This window comes from Sander lucioperca, chromosome 11 (assembly GCF_008315115.2).
Source record: "Sander lucioperca isolate FBNREF2018 chromosome 11, SLUC_FBN_1.2, whole genome shotgun sequence".
In the NCBI taxonomy this organism is placed as follows: Eukaryota; Metazoa; Chordata; class Actinopteri; order Perciformes; family Percidae; genus Sander; species Sander lucioperca.
In genome coordinates, this window is record NC_050183.1 from 1172270 (window position 1) to 1192732 (window position 20463).

General features: G+C 38.8%; 1 long non-coding RNA gene across 1 annotated transcript; it reads right to left on the reverse strand.

Annotated features, from left to right (window-relative positions):
* Positions 1-2423: 2423 nt before the first annotated feature.
* On the reverse strand, positions 2424-16679 carry LOC118496289. Its single transcript, XR_004898833.1, has 3 exons — positions 16669-16679; positions 14093-14096; positions 2424-2518 (listed from the first exon to the last, which is right to left on the reverse strand). It is a non-coding gene; the product is annotated as an uncharacterized LOC118496289 (long non-coding RNA).
* Between the last annotated feature and the right edge of the window lie 3784 nt (positions 16680-20463).

Below are 20463 nucleotides of genomic sequence, written 5' to 3' on the forward strand. Positions count from 1 at the left end.
TCCTCCAAGAGTCAGTAAGCCCATTCACCCTAATGGATTAAGGAAGTGTGCTCCCGGCTCAAGATGCAGGGTATTAAGTGTTGTCTCCGTGTCTTTCTACACATGCCCTACCCTTTGTTTCTGGCCCAAGGATGCTCTTACAGTGGAGCAATTTAGAAGTGTCATGGACAAGAAAACTATACCAATGGCTAAAAGAGGAGATATCTACAGTGCCAGATAAGCCCTTGAAAGTGTCTTCTTCCATGGCTCCTTATATTGATCTTTTTTGAGACCTTCTAAGTTTTGATACTGGCCCAAAAACATGCATGTTGACAACGCTGCATCATGTTGGCAGCTGAGAGGCATCAGCTGGAAATTGAACTTCAGAATTAAGAAATCATGTAAGGTCAGCTGCCTGCACACTGCATACCTATATTTACCAACCTAGGCAGTCCGTGATTGCTTTCCACCACATGATATCAAGATATGTCCTATTACTTCCTGACTGCCAGAAGTGGCAATGTTCCAGGTTTATGTTTTTAATAGTGCAAATCTCAGGAAAAATGCTTTTATCACAAAAAAGACACAATACCTACAATGTACAAAATAACAAATTAAAAAGTTAAAATGTGGATTGGTTCCTGCTGCTGCTGCTACAGTGAAAAAATGCACAAAAAAAGAAAATCAATCAAGTTCTTATTATGTATTATAAAAATATACATAAGTCAAGTTATTGAAAGGGAAAAAGTAAATAATTGAAAATGCATTACAAAAACTGTTGCCAGTTTGTCATTGACTAGCACTTGTAAATTATTACTTAACAGTATTTTTGCAAAAACGATAGCATGTCTATTGGGTTGCTTGCATGCTCAAACCTGAAAAGTGTGCTGCCTGATAAAAGACTCAATGATAAATAACAGAGGACATAAACAAGTTTCATAATTACGAGCACTTTACTTTTCAAAAGACAGCAATATTACATAGCCACATATGGGTGAGCCTTTGGAACGGGACAGCCTTGTCAAACTGATATGATGTTTTCAAGCTTGAAATGCAGACTTCAAAGGATGATGAACTGCTAGAGAGACAGCACAGAGAGCATTACTGATTGGTAGAGTGATAATTGCGGATAATTTGTATGTGATTGCTGTACCATCACCACTGAACTAGTTATTGGTTGATGCTTTAGCTCCTCCCACAGTAAGTGAGCCTTCAGCGCCTCACCAGCCAAGCTGATGGATGAGTGTATGTATTGTCAAAGGCTTTCATCCTGCTCTCCAATTAATGCCACTCAAACTACATCCTGTTACATTTGTTTGCAGATCCTGTTCTAGTAGTGCATACGAACGCTTTACATCCCATTGCCTTAGCGCAATCAGATCAGTGAATATAAAACTCTTTGGTGCTCCAGCCAGGCTGCATTTGAGAGGGACTGCAACCCTATTGATCAAAGCACTCAGACGTGTCCAGGCCCTTTCCCCCAGTGCATCATGGTACTGATGGTTGAAGCCAAAAGTGCCTAACAACAACAAACATCTCTGCTGCTACCGACTGTCTCTCTCTGATTAGCTGCCGGGGAGATATTTTTAGAGTATCCCAGCCTCTTTGAAGAGATAGAAGAGTGGAGCCCATCCCCGCCGCCCCTATCTCCCACCCCCTCCAACCCCTATTCCAAACTACAGTCCAACATCCTTTGTTCATTTTCGCTTATTCTTGCTGTACTGTCAGCTGTAGCTTACTTTTAATGGTTTCACTCACTATTTGTGCGCTTGACTCTCCCTCTCATAGAGACTCCTTTATAGAGTATACAAGCTACTGCATATAACTAAAAGCCACATATAAACTAAAACATGGCTATATTTACAGTATCTACCAGTATTATAGTGTTGTATATGTTTTAGACTGTCCAGTAATAGTAATGAAATCCATTAAGTACTGAATACATTCTTAATATTATTATTATTATCTTAAGTAAATATGAAGAATATTTATTAGAAATCCAGTATGCACTTACATGTTCATCCATTTTTCACAGCTGTCACCTCAGATGCATTGAAGCAGTGACTCAGCCCTGTGGCCCTTGCAATAGGTTAGAGAACTATAGCCTACACTTTGTTGTGTGAATAAGCCCTAGTACACTTTTTTAAATTGTATTTATGTATTTGGCTATTTAACTTATCAGACAGAAATAAGCAAAAGAGGCAAATTAATGGTGATTTTAGAATAATCTTTTAGAATATTAATTTTACAGCCAAATATCTATGAAAATTGCTACATATATTTAAACCAAAATATGAGGATTACAAAGATATAGACAAATTGCAATGGAATTTGCTAAACACAATTACACTCTCAACTGGTTTTATTAAGTGGCATTATGACTTTTTTCTGGAGTCATGTTGAGTTGAGCATGTTAAGTTAAAGCTTTAGTGCATACATTTTTTATATTAATGAACGTCCGTTACATTCAAGCCATTGCCAAATGAGTTGATACAAAGGTAATTAAGACTATCAATTCCACAAAGCTCTCTCTGTATTTCTCAGTATGGCTATGTTCAGAAACTGGTGTCGTCCGGGGACTTTCGCACACAGTAAATCGAGTGAAGATAATTACCTCTTCTGAAGAGTTCATGTTTTTTTAGTCCTCTGTGTCCTCCTTAGCTGCTAGCAACTGCGTGGAGGAGGGGTGGGGTGGTGCGCGATAACGGAAGGCTTGCATCGTGTGGATGGCCGACAGTTTTGTTGTCATTACTTAGAATTCCTCATGGGGGAGACAGAAACTATGCACTTTAGCCTTAAACATGCAAATAAACATACCAAAAATAAAACATTAGGCTACTTATCACTACTTAAGAAACTATTTGTTTAAATAAATATTGTTTATTTTCCTTTATGACAGTATCAATTTAAGAAAAATGTATTCCATATATTTGTTTCAAAAAAACAAAAGGAAAACAAAACACTTAACACCCCCATTGTAATTTTCAAATGTATTGTACTGCATGGAAAGATTTACTCAAGAAACAGAGTTACTAGTTTCCAGTGTTCCACTGAACACTTTCTCACTGCCCAGACCCCATCAGTCCCCACCCGGGTCTCGGTCATGGTACACCAATAAATGTAGATAACCATGAACACTAAATCAACCATACAAAACTAAATCCCAGATCACATAAATGCACACCCAAAAAAATAACAGAACATTATTAAAACACACTTTAACTAGGACAGAAACCGTTCAAAACATGTTTTTTCTTCCCACCAGCCTTTGCATCGCTTCAGCACAGAACAGTTCAAATGACCCCGCCCCAGGCGCCTGGGTAGCTCACCTGAAAATACCAAAAGAATAATCTTTAAAATGACCCCGCCCCTCCCATACAGAAACTTAACATCCTTAGTTATCTCTGCTTAATTTGATCTGTGCACTGCATATTTAAGCTGATTATTACAAACAACTAATGTGATTTAGTAATGAATATGTTTTTTAACAAAGACTAAGTACTGACCAATGAAAAGTTTAATTACAAATAAATCTGGGTTTACAGTGCATGTTTCTCCTTTTGTCAGATCATTAAAGTTGTTTTTTATATACACCTTAGTCAAACTATGACACTTGATGTGTATTTTTGTGATGCATGTTGCTATCAAACAGCTGGATGACATCTGTATTGTCTTTAGCTGTGAAGACAATTACTTTTTAATGTTTTTGGTAACATATGTATGGACTCAAAAGTAAGGCAGAGAAAGTAGAAGTTGACAACAGGCAGTAATATGTGTTGGCAAATAAAAAACAAAAAGGGAGCATTCAAGTAAGCAACCTTCACAAAGGCTGGAACACTACATGGCTATAGGCGTACAATAGAAAACCCTGTGAAAAAGAGCTAGTATACATACGTACTAAATAGTAAATGAAAAGTGCACAGCTGGACTGGAACTGGAATACAAAGAGGAAGGTGATGTTTGATGTTCTACCCTGGAGGGAAGGCCTGCTGTTGCTTAATGTGGAGAGAGTCTATTGAGTTTTTGAAGACAAGTCCGGCCAGGGGCGTGAAGTGGGGGGCCCCTTCTTCCAACCCAACCTACTTCTACTTCCAGCTCCCTTAATCGGACCACACACATTTTCGAACTTTCATTGTGGCAAAGTACTCTCTCACTCTGTGGTAGTTCCCTCTACAGTACGTTTCGTTCTCTTATTTGATTAACCTGCTGCTGACTTTGACGTTGATTTATAAAAAAACTAAAAAACTAACTCATTTGATCCGATGAATCACTTTGTTCAAATTGAGGATTTTGTTCCAGGATTAGTTTTTTAGGGTGCTGACTTCATAAAATATAAAGACATTTGAAGCTTCATTTAAAAAACCTCAATAGAAGCTTTGAATGTAAAAAAAAATGACATTCGCTGAAGCCATAATTACTGTGCTGTAAATTGTCGGAGCAACAGCAAACGGCAGAAAACATGCACCGTATGAGCTACATGGAGTTGTCTGTAGTCAACATTGTGTATTGGCACAAACCTCTGAAAGAGTTTAAAAATGGAGAGAGGTGTGAAAAACACAACCTGTCTATCATACCTCCGCCTCAATTGACAGATCAACTCTGAGCGTGCCCACACAATCAGCAGCTGGTCCCAGGGATGCCATTCAAATTAGCTGGATATTAAAGAATCCCTCGACTGAATCTACATAAATTATACATAATGAAATGCAATTAACATTTTTACTCTGACAATTAAATACATTAAAGAGCCAGGCCTGTGGAAAGAGAGTGGTAGAGGAAAGAAGGTGGGTGCGTAGGGGGATCATTGACAGGGATGTACTGGGACAAAATTTGGCCTGGGACTTTGGGATGGAGCAGCCTTTTATGAGAGTGTGTGAAGAGCGCACACATTGTTGGGAAGTAATTTTAATAGTAATAATAATACTATAATGTAATACAGATGTAAAACAATAAAAACTAATACGAATACATACTGTGGTATAAAGAGATTATATTATTATATTATTGCCAAGCACCCTGATAGTGCACCTGTCATGTCTCTCTTGCTGGATCCTGGTCCTGCCTCAGTAGTGCTCTCGCTGACAGTGGTATTAACCTTGGCCTTTCCACTACGGGAAAGGATGGTTCATTTTGCGCATTTTGCCGCATCTTGCTCTAACTGTTCAACGCCGCCCGTTTCTTTTTCATCTTCACCACCTTTTTTTCTTTTAAACATTTTCGGTTTTCTCTGTGATCATAACTTCAGAGGGAAGTAAGTTTCGCAGCCTGAAGCTCAGGCTGAGCCAATCAGATTTTACATACGCGGAGCAGTCCAAGTTGGGAGGGGCCGTTCTGCCGCTCACTTCCCCCCTCTGAATCGAATAGCCAATTTAATTTAGTATTAAATTGGCCCAGTCTGACAGCTGGGCCAGAGCTCCGTTTTGCGCTGTCTGCGGATGTGAGAGCCAGGCCAGCCCATGTCACGGCTGAGGGCCGTACTGTCCATCGGCTGTAACTGACATTTGAAATTGAAATATGAGCGCTGGCAGCCGGTTTGGCCCGGAATTTGGACCGGCCGTTCAGGAAATCTCCCGAACCTCCTGATGGCCAGTCCACCCTGAATGAAACAGCTAGCTACCTTTAATGTTCACCAATACACTCTGTGAGTGTCTGCTCAAATGTTTACAAACCAATTAGTGCTGGTGGACAGCCTCTCAATCAAACCAAATGCCAGGTCTGCTTGGAATATTGAGTGGCTCATAATGGAACGAGAAGTGAATGAATATTATCTTTTGGCCTCTTAAAAATTAAGGGAACGCAGGCTTGGTAAATAGCAAAAGTGTAATTGTAATGCAAATTCTGGTTATTTTAATATGGTATGAACTATTTTTTTTCTCTTAGTATTTCTGGACAATACTGGCACAAATTTACGGTGGCCGAGACAGTTCAACACAAACACAAAAGCCACAACACAAACACAAAAGCTATAACACTAACACAAAAACTACAACACTAACGCAAAACCTACAACACAAATGCAAAAGCCACAACAGAAGAAGAAGCTAATTATGATTACTGTCACCACATGATTGTCAGAAATAAGCAATGTTGTTCAATATCTTTTTTTATTTTCATATGTATGTACTCTGTCATTTAGGCTACGAAGCTAAAGCTATAACGTTATCTAAATGGCGCCCAGTGTCTTAGCTAGGTCTCGCAATGCGAGACTGAACAGCAGTAGGCCTGTCACACTATAGCCACATGTAAGTAGTTTTAAATACTTTGGTGATGTTACCGTATTTTATTAACCTGAATTATGTTGCTATATAAGCTTACAAAGGAGCTATCCATTGCTAACGCTAATTTATCTCAAAAAGCAGAAACATTAGCTAACTACTGCCAAGATATGATTTCACTAGAGACCAGAGAGGTGTTGTAAGACTCATCAAGTGTTGTCATGTGTTTACACTGTCTTACAATGAAATCATATCTTGGCAGTAACATTAGTTAGCTACTGCTTTTTGACATAAATTAGCTAGCTAACGTTAGCAACGGATAGTTACTTTGCAAGCCAATAAAATATAGCCTTGGCAAACAGAATTAAGGTTAATAAAACACGAGCTATGTAACCAGTATTACAAACTTCTTACAAGTGGCTGGATTGTGACATTTTAGTTGTGTTCGGATGAATATGTTGGATGCATAGCTGGACTTTATCCATGCTGGGCTAATGTTAGATTGCTTGGGAAGGATGACGTCAGTCGCACACGGAGATATGTAATTCAAACAACGGTATTGTGATTAACACAACTATTAAGGCATGTCTGTAATATACCGGTCGGTCAATAATATAAAATACTGTAGATCAGTGCTTTCCAACCCTTCTGGTCTGAGGTTTCCCCACAGCCCTGTCATATAAAGTCACATACCCCGCCCTATCAATTCCCAATATGTTCACACTATTTATCATATTAAAGTGAATATTCTTACATTTTCATGCAATTGAACTGTAAACATTTAGGTTGGTTTGGTCAGAAATTCTACTAACTAGACCTTTTACTTGGAGTGTGGTTAATGTTTCAAAAGTCATCCATTACTTTTAGCTAATCATTTCAACTGTTAGCTAAGTCAGTAGGCCACTTTTAGCTATTTTTTTCTACCATTGATTACTTCGCTATATGTTTTAACATATGTGTTGAGCTGTTTTAGCTGATATATTGTTTTAAATCAATCATAATTCAATTATTATTTTGATTAGTTAAGCTGCTCCACAATCTTTCCAAGTACCCCCTGGCTACAGCAGAGATACCCCTTGCTGGGGCATCACGGCAGGTGTTGTGTCAAAGACTGTTTCCCTGTAGATGCGTTTCCTGCTACTTGCGATCTAATTGGAGACAAACAGCCAATCAGAATTGACCTTTTGTGCAGCGCGATTTGAAGCCACTGCAGTGGGCGTGGTTTCCTTGGGGATTTGAACATTTTCTAAATATTTAGCTTTACACTTGGTGACACATTTAGATATAACATTTAGATTTAACATTTAACATTTAGATATATATTTAAGATTTAGATTTAGATATAATATTTAGATATATATTTAAGATTTAGATTTAGATATAATATTTAGATATATATTTAAGATTTAGATTTAGATATAATATTTAGATTTAACATTTAACATTTAGATATAAATTTAACATTTAGATTTAGATATAACATTTAGATATACATTTAACATTTAGATTTAGATATAACATTTAGATTTAACATTTAACATTTAGATATATATTTAACATTTAGATTTAGATATAACATTTAGATTTAGATATAAAATTTAGATATAAATTTAACATTGAGATTTAGATATAACATTTAGATATAAATTTAACATTGAGATTTAGATATAACATTTAGATTTAGATATAACATTTAGATTTAACATTTAACATTTATATATATATATATATATAATTTCTGTCTCAAATGTGAGGAAAATGCGCTAAATGTGAGGAAAGTGAGCTAAATGTTGAAAATGTATTAGCTAAAAAATTGTAACCGAACTTTTACATTCGGCACCCCATATGTTACGTGCTTGTAACTTGTTAACCATATCTATTTGGTTATTGATCAGCTCCTAGTGGCAAATTCCCTTGGTACGGTTGGTTTGGAAAGTGTGTGTGTGTGTGTGTGTGGTTATGGTTACGGTAAACAGATGTTTAAAGTGAATACCTGTGTTACCTTCAATATGCTGCCTATTACAGTGTTAGGGGCGTAATATGTCAACATACACGGTCTATGTTCACGGTCATACACGGTTGGTCTGAATGAAATAAACCCAGAATTTTAACCATGATCTTGACCTTACTACTACTTACTACTGGTAAATAAAATAAGTAAATAAATAGAATTCAGACTGTGGACTCGTATGTTTACATTGTATATAAAGCCATGTAAAAGGGTTTGTTCATAGACTGTATATTACCATTTGTACAGTCTATGGTTTTGTTGCATGTCCTCAGTCTTACCCTACAAATAGGCACACACACACACACACACACTTTCTTTCATAGTCTAAATGGCAGAGTACATACATATGACAATACAAAGATATTGAACAACATTGCTTATTTGTGACAATCACATAGCAACAGTAATCATAATTAGCAAGGAACCATGTTTCACTTACTTCCCAAACATACAAGAACTTTCCTCCTGCTCATCCGCAGGCTCCATTTGTCAACAACACGCTCACTTCCGTTGTCACTCACTTCCTTTGTCGCTTATGTATTTGTGTTTTAGCTTTTGCGTTAGTGTTGTAGCTTTTGCATTTGTGCTTAAGCTTTTGGGTTTGTGTTGTGGCTTTTGCATTTGTGTTGAACCGTCTCAGCCACCGTACAAATTATACTTCAAAACAAATGTTTGAAAGGCACAGAAATGCTAAGTGGAAGCTACCCACTCTCCTAGATGGTAGAGCAGAGGAACAGTGCCTGAACAAATACCCCGACCATCTGAGAAAGTTTGTATCAAAAGTGAATAAGAACTTAACTCTTGTTTACCAACTGCTGTCCAGGTGCATTTAACACCATCTAAAGTTCCATATACAAATGTGTAACAATATGAAAGCAAAGAGTTCCAGGTCTGTCTCTGCATAAATTAAAAGTAAACTAGAACAGCTCTGACCTAACCTTAAGCATAATTTGGCCTGTAGCTACTGGAATGGGTATGATTTCTTTTCCGCTCAATTGATATTGGAGAGGCCTTTCAGTGGATAATTGTTAAAATACAGCAAAATCATGCACATACTCTTCATCTACATAGGAATTGGGGAAAACACAGACATCACAGACATCGTTACTATGGCCAGAGGTGCCGTGGTACAGGAACTACTTTTTCATTCCTCCTCGTTGATATGAAAGCAAGCCAGCAGTGTGGTCCAACCTGCCAGCAGCCTCTGGCTATCTTCCTCCATCAGGTCAGCTACATCTTTGTGATTACATCTGCTAAAAGCTACCAGTTTATTTAGTGTCCACATCAGCAAAGCAGTGATGGCCCAAGATATGGATGCTGCAGGATTCTGTCGCTTATCTTGGCTCCTCAGCAGGGAAAGAATGGAAGGAAGGAGGAGGGGTGTAAGGAAGGATACTGAGGTGCTTTCAGCACCCATTGTAAAGGAATTAACATCTCTATGTGGCCTTGTAACAAAAGTTCATAATTAAAGTAAAAATATGTTCCATTACTGAGATAATTGGATAAGAGACGAGAAATTAGTTAATTAATATCAAAATCAGATGAACCACTATCATGGTTCTTTCTGCTCATCTGAGGTGAATCAATTACAACCAGAGACACCTTTAACTCTGCCTACTGGCTTTCCCTCATCTGCCACCTGAATAGGAATGTAATAAAATCACTGCTGAGGTGTCACAATCATCTCATCATAAGGTAACAAAAAGTGATTTATTTTTATATTTAGACCTCAGTAGGGGCCATGGCATGAATAAAATAAGGGAAAGGCTTAGCACAATAAATAATCAAACCATTTTTACCTTACTAAGAATTGTCTGTATACTAAAAGGTTGATGTAACAGTTCAAATCTTAATTTAGGTTCTCCAATTGAACCTATACAATAGAGCAATAGAGGAGGGCAAGGGAACAGATTTAGTAGAGTAAGAATGTATTTATATTAAACACACCTCATCTCACCACCACCACCACATCTCATTCAATTTCTTTTCTTTTCTTTTCTTTGATACTGATATTAGCCCTTTATCAAACTTCCAAAAAGACAAATACAAGTTGACACCAAAAATGTCAAAGTAATGGAGCATTTGAAATGCTTCAACAACAAAACAACATGCACTGCAATCATTGTGAAGGTTGCAGTGTGGTCCCAATCACACATGCATTTCGGCAAAAGCTGCTCCAGCTGTAAGCAGGCTAATGTTTGCTAGTTGCTGCACGTTTATGATCAGCTGTGAATAAGTCTATGGGGAACAAACATGACAGTAAAGAAAGTACTTTATTGTTTTGATGGGACCAAATTGTGACTTTGCTCAAATATGTATCAAGAGAAATTACAGTCCCAAACACATCCAACCTGCAATTGAAAAGAAAATATTGGCAAAAAAACAAATCCTCTATTTTGAAGGTACTAAAAAAAGAACTTGTAATGTAAAGTCATTTTAAACTCTGTTCTTTATGCTAAAGCTATTTCTCTACACCATAAACTATACTGCAGTCAGGTAAATTATGACATTGGTTTGCTAGGCATCCATTAATAGACTTACTTAGATTTTCTGTTATGCATACTCTCTCCAGCCCCCAACACTTTTCTTTGTTCTACCGCTTCTGAAGTCACAAGGGCAGTTTGTGTATCTCCCCAAAATAGCTTTGTTTTGTATGCTTGAGTATCACTTGGTCCTTGTTGGTGAAGATTACAAGCCCTCCATTGTCAATCATGTAGTCATTTTTACAATGTTGAATGTATCAGTGGGTGGCTGGGGGGGTCTCTTTTCAAACATCCCCTAATTGTGAGTGTGTGTAGAGAGTTGTAGTTACACTGGTTTAAATGATTGTAAGGATGAGAAATAGCCACAAAGATATGCTTTGAAAGTACACCTTAAATCAACATGCTGATAAACAAATTCACTATTTGTTTCAAGAGCACTGGATATTTTTCCAGTGTAAGAGAACACTTTTCCATCCACTAATGCATGATAGATCATGCTTATAGATAAAGTTGCCAGTGTAGAGTACATTTGGTGGGTTTATAAATTGCGATTCTTTTGCAGCCTACATTTAGCTTTGTTCTTATATGATACCACGTCAATTTGGATTTGCGTTACTGGCATGGGTGGACTATGAGACAACGTGCCACTGGGCACAGACATGCAAAGGCCCCAGCACCTCTCCTACATAGGAGCAAGACACACTTTATAGTTGTTTAGCCTCTTTTTGTTGTTGTTTTGTGTCTCTTTGTGGTCACTTTTTGTGTGTTTGTAGTTGTTTTGTGTCACTTTGTTATTGTTTTGATGTTTTTGTAGTTATTTGGCCCTTTTTGTGGTTATTCTGTGTCTCTTTGTAGTTGTTTTGTTTCTCTTTGTGGTCATTGTGTGTCTCTTTGTAGTCATTTTGAGTCTCTTTGTGGTCATTGTGTGTCTCTTTGTAGTCATTTTGAGTCTCTTTGTAGTTGCTTTGTGTCTCTTTGTGGTTGTTTTGCTGCTTTTTCATAGTTGTGAGTCTCTTTGTTTCTTTTGCAGCTTTTTTGCATCTCTTTGTAGTTGTTTAGGTCTCTTCGTAGTCTTTTTGTCTTTTTTCTCTATGAACGGTATGTTTCGCTTTGAGTGACATTTTGCAGGTAAAGGCCAGGGGGTGCCCCTGAACCTTTGGGCCCTTGGGTCTGTGCCTGTTGACAAATTGTATCATTGGCCCATGCTGACAAAATGGATACATAGTCTAATTCAAAGGTGCAATTTTAAGTTGTGCTGTAATTTGCAAGTCTGGACTCTGTGACTAACGTGCCCACAATGGACAGCATTTCAGCAGCATTGTTTAGTTTTGAGGGTTATTTGCCCGAGATGTCAAAGGAAATCAGATGTTTCCCACATCTCTTTGCCCTCTATGGCCCTCTCTGGTATCCCCTCCCTCTCAATACTTCACCCAACCTCCAACCCCACAGAGCTGGAAGGATGTTTGTTGATGGATGTTGAAGGCTGCTCAGGTCCCACAGCAATTAACTCTTCTCTTGCAAGAAGCAGCCTGTCAGGTTGATGGAATCTCCCCACCGCAGCTTCCTGTCACACAATCCAGGAGGGGCTGCAGACAAATGCTTCATCTATGTGTTTGCGTTACTGTTTTGCCTGCAGTCAAGAGCACAAGCAAGGAGCCACAAGGTCCATTGCAAGCCATCGAGGGCTCCAGTGTCAGTTTCCACAGTCAATGGTTATGCAGTTTAGCAGGTGTGGGGAATTATAGGGAGTAAAAGGAGAGAAGGGTCAAAGAGCATGAACTAGTAGAAGTACAAGAGCAGAGGTATTGCTGCTTCAGTTATGCCGTATCTGGGTCAAAGTAAGAATATCTTTGCATGCAAAAACATGAATAATATTGACTTTCCCATGTGTACTTGTTTTGCAAGCACAAAATCAAAGGAAGGACATTTGGAACGACACTTGAGCAATGGTTCAAGGAACAAGATACTGCCGCTCTGATATTTTGCAGCGCTTGATTTAGGTACAGATCTGGTAATCAAGTAATACTCATGTATTCTCACCATTTTTATTACCATTCCATTAACCATAATGAACCAACCACCAGCTGGGAATTACTTTTTTTAACAGTGAATGCCACGTTTTTTTTTTTTTTTTTGTAAAACAAAGAAAGGCTTAACCACCAGAACCAATTTTAATCCAGCTCTGTGTCATCTTTGTATGGGCAGTGTATTTAGATGAATGGTGTTTGGCTTCCCTCCATGGCAGATCTCAGTGGACCTCTGTGGTGCGTTTCGCGTCATCTGGTGGATCTCGACAGACCTCCTCTGCTTTGCTCAGCTGGGAGCTCCATGCACTGCAGCCACACAAGGTTAATCTGCACACACTGCCCACATTGCCATGACACAGAGCTGGATTTAAATCAGCAAAAAAATCTTTAAGAATAATGTTTGAATATGCTGAAGAGAACATATTTTGGTGCTGGTGATAAACTTAAAGTCCCCCTCCACTCAAAAATGTGTTTTTCTTATGTTTATGTCACCTAAAATGTCTGACCTCGACCATACTCGTATCTGTGCAAAGTTTGTCACCAGAGAGGTGTTTTCACACTCTTCTCCTTAAGGGGGAGATGTCTGTCCACTTCCCTTAAATCTGAGATTTAAACATATCACGGGCAAGTTTTATTAGGCACGTAACTAATCCATAAACCAATCGTTGTTCAATAAGCAAAAGCCAGGAAGGAAACCTGAAACCTCCAGCGCATAGCGGACTTTCAGTCCGAGCAAAAACACATTTTCATCGTCGCTGTCAGCCACTGCCAGTTACAAGCTAACAAGCTAACAAAATTATGCTTACTACACTTACCTTTGTGATATGTCTTTTGGTGCACAACAGACTCCTCATCTGAGTCTGGATCTGACTGACCCCTGGTTAAGACAGGACACCAAAACTATAGTTGCAGATTGTAAGCTTGCAGAGCTCTCCAAGCGGGCTGCCTGCCCATTGAGTCCTGCCAATGGGCATGGAGCTGCCAGGGCTCCGTGTCTGCCTCCTGTCTAAACCCGGCAAGAGGTTCAAACATGTTGGCCTGTAGCTGAAAATCTCCAATGTTTCTAGCCATCTTGATGCGTTGCTCTTTTACCGATCAACTAGCGCTGTGGAGATAGGTCTGGCAATGCGAAACTACTGGCCAACCTTAGGTAGATGCTAGAATGTACTCACTGAACAAGCCTCACCCTAATGCATGCAACTGTGGTGGACTGGGCGAGGCCAGATCCAGAATTTCTTAATGAGGGAGAAGGAGTAGATGTGCTTCTAGTCACTTTTCATTGTTGTTTTTTTTTTGTTTGTTTTTTACTTTTTACATGGAAAAACCATGTTAAACTAAATATTAATCATAACAGTGTATTTTTACATACTTTAAAACGTGTCTGGAGTGGGACTTAAATGTATATCTATACAAAACCTTTTACTAGACGGTAGGAGGCCTCTCCACCTTTGGGTGAAAAAGGCTTACATGTAAGTTCAGTTTAGCTGGCAGAATGGATAATGGGGTATGATATCACCACTGTGGGTCAATCTGGTTGGCTCATACCAGGGAAAGGGGAACATATCCATCCAGGTGTGAAATTGAGTGGATGTCCTGACAAACTGTGACCACTTATGCTCCACTTTCACATTCTCTCTGAAATTCAAAACCTCATTAAATCAGTATAGCTCCCTTAACCAACTGTTACAAATAAAATCACTATTCTCTTCCTCTACCATTTCAAACAACAATATGCAACCTTTCACCTCGAGGTGGCAGTATTTTTTGCCAGTGTTGTCTGCTGCCTGCTAAGTCAGTCTAAGTTCACACCCCAGAGTTTGTCACTCATCTTGATGAGATGTGCACTTTGAAGTATGTAGCCCAAGGCCAAGGTAACTGGGAGTAGCGCTATCACAGGCGTTGGAAGCAGAAAGTGGATAAAATCAACCTGCATTTTTTATATGATACAAATAAAAAATACAGATAATCATCATGTTTTTGCACGTCTTGTCCATGACATGCTGAGGTTTACTGTATCTTTGTTTCATCTTGACATTATTGACCCACCTCCATGATATAACTTCGCTGTGCTATAGCCACTAACCTCCCCTTGAGAGCCACAACCAACTGTAAAGCTCACTACTGCCATATACTGTATATTGCCAGCTGAAAAAATAGCAAATGACTCAAAACACGCCTATTCTATTTCAACTATCATTGAAAATCCACTCTCAGGCATGTACACAAAGTGTCACAGACAAACTGTCACTCCTGTCAAACATTGCCTACCTTTATCTATAACCCAACATGTAATAAAATCTATCATAATAAAATAATGGCCTAAGTCATTTTTTGACAAAAATGATTTTTTTGCCTAAATCATCTCTTCATGGTGCTGGCCACCTCTGGTAGAATTGCCTACATCCTCAGTTGAACAGGTCTTGTGATTCCACACCTTTAGTATAATGGCCTAAGTCAAGCGTGTGACTTAGGCCATTTAGTTTTTTGTGTTTTCTGAAAAACCTGAAAAAATGACTTAGGCAATTATTTTCGGAAGGTGACGATATGTATGTTATATGATATACTAAATTTATCACCAATCTATATGTTGGAGTATGGTAAAAATTGTATTGGGTTATCGGGTTGAATGCTACTTGGCTGACAGTGCCAACATACAGTAGTGAACAACAGGTTCTCAGTGAATTATGAAACTGCTTTAGGGTGAGCTGGTTGGCTGGTGACATTTGACTCTGTCAGCTGGATAATAACAACCTTGAGGTGAAATGACAAAACAATCTCTACACTACACTCCACCATCATAACAGTTTGTGGGTGACAACATATGAAAAGATTTTCCCGTTCCCACCTTTTACTTCATCTTACCTCCACCCCTTTGACTCCATTCCCTCCCCACCACCCCCAAATGCAAGGCACAGTACCATCTTAGATATGTGTAGGTCCTGCTTCCTTGTATTAGCAGGCCCAGAGGGTTGGTAAGCCACTTAACCTGTCATCTTAAATTGTGTGCACAACAGCAGATATGTGGTTCAGTTCTCCCTTCATGCAGGACAGAGCGAAGCACTTAGACTGCGTAGGAGCAGTTGAGACTGCAGCTGAGTGAAGTCCATGGGGATGTTCAGATGCTTACAGGTCAAATAGGGATGCACAAGTGTGCGTTTGAGATGAATGGAAGGGAGATGAGACTGATGGTTGGTGTTGAAGGGATTATGGTTTTTGTAGGGTTGGTTCTGACAGTGTGTCTGTGCAAATGTCAGTAGATATCTCAAAGAGAGATGACCTCAATTTTCCCTAGATGTCTCCTGAAATGTGCAGCAGAGTGGACTCTTTTGCAGTTTGGTGTAGCTAATGTACTATATTTGACAGCTTTTTTATGTTTTAAGTCATGCTGTTTTTTAACAATACCCTGCTTCACACAGTATATTCAGTTGCACACACACTACCAGATTTTGGGTATTGGACAGCACTACTGCAACAGTTTGGAGTGTGTGAATCAAACCTGTATATTAAATGTTTTTATCACATCATTTTGACTACAATTAAAGCAGACATGTAGTTCACTGTGATGGATTGTCTGACTCAATCAGGTGTCAATTCTGTGAATTGATGTTCATCTGTAATAAAATTAACTGAAATCAGTGGCTACCTGCAGGGTAGGAAAACCCAACACAGCAGCATGCTTTAAGAAAAATTGTGAAGCGTAGATTATTTATAGTAATGTTAAAAATAGAAAATAAAAAGGTGGAGGCTATATGATGTGTAGTAAATGGACTGAAACATTCAAAAACAACTGGAATGGTCCTTTAAGAATATAAAATTTGTTTCCATGTACATCTCATATGAGCAAAATATATATTTTGCTAATGACATCACTATGAATTGTGTGGTTGTATTATCTTCCCATGCACTTTCCCTGCAAAACACATGAAACATACAGCATGTCTTTCTACAAGGACGTGTTGTCTGTTGCCATGATTTAGTTAAAGGATTTGTGTTGCACCCATCTTTGCACATTTTCACCAAGGCAGTGCACTGTGAAGTGACTGTGAGGTGACATATAAACTAGAGTTGAGCCGGATACTCGGCTGAAACGAGTATCCGGTACGGATAAAGCACTTTTGCCGAGTACGAGTATTATACGAGTAATACGAGTCAATATCTGTGCTTGGATTGAATAAAAATCCTCATTGGGTAGCTGACTGTGTCTGCGTTCTGTGATAGGCTAGTCACAGCGCCCCTCCCCTACACACATACAGATTTATTGTGTTGCTGTGTCCCGCTCTGTTTACTCACACACAGAACACTGAGAAGAGAACAGCTCTCTCTCTCTCTCTGTCTCTCCCTCAGTCACTCAGGTTCACGGGTCTTTTCCGTTAACGTTTAGGGTTTCTTCAGCTTCAGGTTTGTTTTTTGCTTTGGTTTGTAGTACTTACTTATTAACCAGTAGAGTTCTGGTAAACGTGGAGTTTGTTCAGACGTGGTGCTTGGTAGAATGCGACTCGCGTTGCGTCTCTACCTGTCGGAGATTTTTTTTCTTTTTTAAACCGTCAGCTGGCTCTAACCAGTTTTTTTTAGTGTCTGACACTTTCTTGCTGTATTTCATAAAAAAAATAAAGGAAGTAGTGGTATAAAATAAATATATAATAATAAATAATAATAATAAATATAACAATTTCTGATCAACCCATATCAATTGCATGCTTAAAATAACATACCGGTTAAAGCCCCGCCCATTTCAAGACAACCAGACCCACTTCCGGGTTAGGCCCCGCCCAGTCCAAGTACAGATACAGATACAGATAATTCATATGGTTAACAGATACAGATACAGATAATGCTGTACTCGCTCATCCCTAATATAAACATCATTCCATACATTCTGAAATGTTCACCCACTGGACAACTCTCCTCTTTCAATCACATTAAGGAATACACATGACTTTGGATTTTTAATGAAAAGTAAAAAAGGAAACCCAAAGCCACGTTTGACTTAACATTTTTAAAATAATCTTCACTTTCGATCACCTGGATTTAAAGAAGTGTTCTTGAAAGACTTTGCATACTTCATCAGTCTGGGACATTCTAATATTTACTGCCTCTTGACAATGGGCTATTCTTCTTATTTTTATATTCTTATGTCAGGCCCCTGAACCTCTCAATTCCCCTTATACTCCCACCACTGCCTCTCATTCTATGGCTTTACAACTTAACTTGAAATATATATATTTATCGATCGAGCCGTTTGAAGTAGCGTTCTGTCTGACTATCGATTACCTTTGCCCTCCACCCATTCTCTTCCTTCTCCCACTTCAACTCCTCCACATCTGTACTTGACAGGCTCACTATACCCCATACTCCATTCCCTTCTTCTTCCCTTCACTCTGCCACTGTCTTATCTGCATGGCAGAGGAAGTGAAAGGGGGTCACTATCCACTGTCCAATCAGATGAGTAAACGCAGACACTCCCTTACTGTGGTAAAAATCAATAGACAACAGGCTTTATAATAGACATGCCCATCTAAAGCTGGGCACAAGATTAGCAGCATTAAAGCAGCCATATTATGCTCATTTTCAGGTTCATAATTGTATTTTAAGGTTGTACCAGAATAGGTTTACATGGTTTAATTTTCAAAAAACACCATATTTTTGTTGTACTGCACCGCTCTCTCTCACTGCTGCAGATCCTCTTTTCACCTGGTCTCTGTTTTAGCTACAGAGTGAGACCTCTTTTCTTCTTCTTCTTCTGTACTATCTTTGATTGCACTGCACATGCCCAGTAGCTCAGATGTAGATCATGTCAGCTAGCTAGCTCCATAGACAGTAAAAGAAAGGCTGACTTCGGTCAGTTACAAGGCAGGATTAGCTGGGAGACTTCTAAATGAGGGCGCACATGTAAGTAGTTCTTTTGTAGATTATGGTGAACTTGTGTGTGTTGTAGCAGTGCTTTGCTACTGAGAACGAGGTAGCATGCTAGCGTCAGCATGCTAGCATTAGCATTAGCATGCTAACGCTACGAGCTAATGGTTGCGGTTAGCCTGCTCGTTTCGGCTTGTGACATCACAAGCCGTGCCGATTTTGAACAGCTCACCCAGAGACTGAAGGCAGGACACATTCAGAAACCGTATCTCACTCTAAACAGCATGGATGGATTTTTTTCAAAGTTTGTATGTGTGTGGAAGCACCAGAGACACAACATAACACCCCAAATCCCAGAAAAAGTGATTTTTTCATAATATGGGCACTTTAAGTAGATGTTGCCAGATCCATCACGTACATAAGAAAAGTATAGTGGATTACTTTCCATAACTGAGATAAACTGATATGTCATGTTGTTTTTCTGCGTTTTTGACGAAAAGCTCATTTGCTATAGGGCATTACATTTTAATCAAACTTTAGTTCATCACTACTTTTTTTTTTTTTAATAGTCTTAGTCAATCTGAAATTACCTCTGAAGTATCTTCAGATTCACTGAAAATACCCATCAGTTGACTCATTATTACAGACAGCATCTGTCTTGAAGCAGCACGTCCAGTGCATCTGGGCAGAAGCCATTTTCTAATTACAAAATGCAATTATGTTGGAAGTCAGCTTTTCTAGAGTTCATGTGCACGTTTATTAAAAGGACCATGACTAACCCTAACCCATTTTTCTATATTTCTCAAAACAACCTTCAATTTAATTACTGCTGGGCCACCGTTCTGATAGTCCTGATCTTCAGATTGTTATCAAACTTTTATTTTTTATTACTTGGCATGACAAATGAGCGGGCTCGGTAAAACTCGTTAAATATAGATTCATATCATGAGCAATATTTTCCTATATCACACATTCTAAGTCTGATTATTAAGTATTAGGTTACTAATCTAAATAAGATTGTTGAAGGTTAAAAGAAACAGCTTAAAGTGTACCAACTGAAGCTGATGGTGTGTCCACAGAACCTGCACAGACCATATACAGCATCCCATTGTTAACAGTATATTTCCCTTGGACCATGTTTGCTTTTTCCAGTATTGACATTGTGTCCAGGTGTTTCAAGTCATTTCCCCCTCTGTAGCAGCAACGCCTTACCTCACACCTCAGGGCTAGATAAGGCCTTTTTGCTCCACTGCACCTCATAACACATAGACACACAACCTGACCCTATACACATACAAGTTCACTCTAAGCTCATAGCAATCTGTGGGCATTCTTTTAAGCTTCCCTGGTTGCAGTGGAAGTAGTGATGCTGTACATCAGGTGAAGTAGGAACGCCTTCAATAGCTGCTGTTATGCCTTAAGCTGTGCTATGTGTGCAAACATGTCAGAGCTGGAGTGAGGCGCGCTACCTAAAGCGTTGTCACTGAGGTCTCTGCTGTGGCCATTTTCATGTTCAAATTTAGAAATAAGTTCTACAACCTTCTTTTTTTAAAGAAATATATTCAAATTAGTTGTGATATTGGGGTATTAATGTCATAAAAAAACGATTGAGGCTAATTTCAGTGGTGTTGTTAGTGGAGGTGTTTTACTGTAAAACTGATTGTTTTCTGTTGCAAAGAGGATGCTACCACCTCTCCCTGGTGTCTACTGAAGGTGAGGAAAATTCTGCCAACTGACGTTTTTGTTTTTGTGCTGTAACAATAATCAAATCTGACACAGTGGCAGACAGCGTAAAGTAAAGAGGTTGTCGGTGTATTTTTATTGTTAATAAACTTCCACATTTAATAATGAAAGCATTTACATGACCCTCTATTGTAGAGAATGAATTATGAACA